The sequence below is a fragment of the Catharus ustulatus genome, chromosome 25, assembly GCF_009819885.2.
Source record: "Catharus ustulatus isolate bCatUst1 chromosome 25, bCatUst1.pri.v2, whole genome shotgun sequence".
In the NCBI taxonomy this organism is placed as follows: Eukaryota; Metazoa; Chordata; class Aves; order Passeriformes; family Turdidae; genus Catharus; species Catharus ustulatus.
Genome location: NC_046245.1, coordinates 5,060,682 through 5,063,332, shown reverse-complemented (window position 1 = coordinate 5,063,332; position 2,651 = coordinate 5,060,682).

Genomic DNA, 2,651 nt, shown 5'->3' with positions numbered 1-2,651 from the left:
AAGAGATTCTGTTTTCCCAATGGGATGCTTTGATAACTTCAAATCTTTTTTTCCTCATCTCCACTCCCAAGCCAAGATATTAATCAAAACAATATGTTTCCCACAACAGCAACAGCAACAAAAGGCTTTGAGTCAATGAGTCACCATTTTTCTGTGAAGAAAAATAAACATTTTCCCAATTCCCCACTCAGGGATTGCACAAATCTCTGCACCAGCCCCTGTGGTGGGGGCAGCTGTGGCAGGTCCAGCCAGATGTGGAGGTTTTACATCTGGGTGCAGGTCCAGGTTGGCTGGGCAGGGTTTTGTCCTCTCTCTGAGGTTGGTGGCAACATCTCCAACCTTTGGGCACGGTGGGCTTTGCCCCCTTGGCTTGTTCCACTCACCCACGGAGATTTTGGAGCCCCCTGAGGAGGAGGAGAGTGTGCAGAGGGACAGATGGACTGAACACCCAAGTACTGGGCAGCTGGGAGTGGTTTCCCAGCTCTTTGTTGCTTCCCCACCTCTGGAAATGAAGAGGGAGGGAAAGGTTGGTGCACTGGGGAGATTTGAGCAGTCTGTGTGGATTGAGGCACCCATGGGTGCACCTCACCCCCTCTGGGGTTCCATCAGGTGCTGCAGAGCCCAGCAGCAGCTCAGATCCCCATTCCATGGCACCTTGGCTGCTGAGCAGGGTGCAACTGTCCCCAAAATCCCAGCACGGGTGGGCAGAGCCTGCTGGGCACAGGGACACGAGCTGTGAACGCTGCACAAAATGTGGGGCAGGATGGAGCCCCAGGTGGCTTCAGAAAAACAGAGAAAAGCCAAGAAAAGGGGCAAAAATAGAGAAATCCCAGAGCTGAAAGCCTTGGCTGATCAATTGCCCACAGAAGGCCTCGCAGGGTTCGCTCTGTACTCAGTGCTTTATGGATTTATAGATCTCCTCTAAATGGGAAGATGCAGCACAGGAACCACAGTGAGAGGTGCAAGGCTGGCCCAGGGGGACAGGGACAGTCTGGGGCTGCTGGCCTGGCCCTGCACACCTGGCAGGGGCTGATGGGGGGGGGACACCCCCTGAAAGGCTCCTCCCCACCCCCAGGCAGTGACTCCCTGCAAGGGTGAGGTTTTTAAAACCTCCCAGGACACCGAGTCCTTTTTTATTTTTTTTTTTGAGGATTGTGCTAAAGGAGCTTGCCCAAGACCATCCAGGGGAAGAAAAGAGTCAGATCATCCTTTCCTGCATTAGTGCATCCCCAACCCTGACCCCAGGGTGGGCACATCCATCCACTGCCACCTCTGATCCCACTCCATGGGACCCCATGGGTTTGTGGGTGAGCAAGGGTAAAACCAGCCCCACGTCAGAGCCAAGGCAAGAGCAAAGGGGAAGGAGAGATTTCCCCAATTCTTAAACATTCCCACTGTGTCCCAAGGGGAATTGCACTCTGGTATCACCCAGGAGAGTTTGGAGAAGTTTCCATTTAAGCCAACAAACGGTCAGGGGTGAGAGGGCAGGAGTTGGAGGGAAGTGATTGATCAAACCCCTCATCCTTTATTGATGGGAGCAGGAGCAGAACTGCTGGAGCCACGTCCTTGCAGGAGCCTTTAGGAGGAAAAATGAACAGCCAAGGCAATAGCCCTGGAGGAAAGTCTTATCTGGAGGGCTGGATCAATAGAAGAAGAACCATGAGAGACTTCTTGTCTCTCCCAAGCCCGTTGAAAATCTGCCCATCCTTCCCAATGCTTTTAAGGCCTAAGCAGGAAGTCACTAAAAATGAATGGCTTTGCTCCAGGGTGGAAGCATCACCAGGACATGCTGAGAAGGGCATTCACCCCTCCTGGATTCAGCCTGATTTCCCTGCAGATATCCCATCAGATCCCTGCAATGGCTTTTCCTCCTCTGCTGGATGCAGAAATCCTCTTGTAGACAGATCTGGTGGAGGGGACACCCCTTGCTTGGGAAGGTGTGGCCATGAGGCACATCCCATGGGCTACAGCCAATATTCTGAGTGAGGAATGGGATACCCTGAGAAAGGACATCCTGTGTTTCTACTTAAGGGTCTGTGTGGAAATGTGTTCAAGATATTCACCTGCAGGATAGCCTGGCCTCTCCCAGGGGACCCAAAGGAAGGAGCATCACCCCCATGGGATTTGGGCACCTCCACTGCCACCATCACTCCTCTCAGCTGAACCCCACCCTCAGTGCAGCCAGGGAAGCAGGGCTGGGATCTCCAGGCATTTCAGGGTCCATTAACTGGCAGTGTAAGGCCTGAGCCTCCCCAGGCATAAAATTGGAGTCAATCCAGGGACATGTGCAGGGCTGGAGCACAGAGTGGTGGCAGAGGGGTGCTAGAAACCAAAGGCAGTCTGAGCTGTGTGCCTGAAGATGAGCAGGCTCAGTAGCCCAGAAATGCAGCACTGAGCTGTCCCAAAGCCCTGCTGACCCTCACACTGCCATGGTGTGCTCCCCTGGGGGACTCCTCAGCACCAGAAACGCTGCTCTGAGCAGGGATGGCTCGAGGATATGAGGAGATGACTCTGGGGTGGGGAAAGATGGGAACAGAGAGCCTTGACTCATCCTTTCCTCTCTCACATGGGGCATTCCCAGGAGAACCCCATGGGATCTCGATGCCAGGAGCCCCATCATGGGCAGTGCACAGACAGAGGCTTTTCTCCAC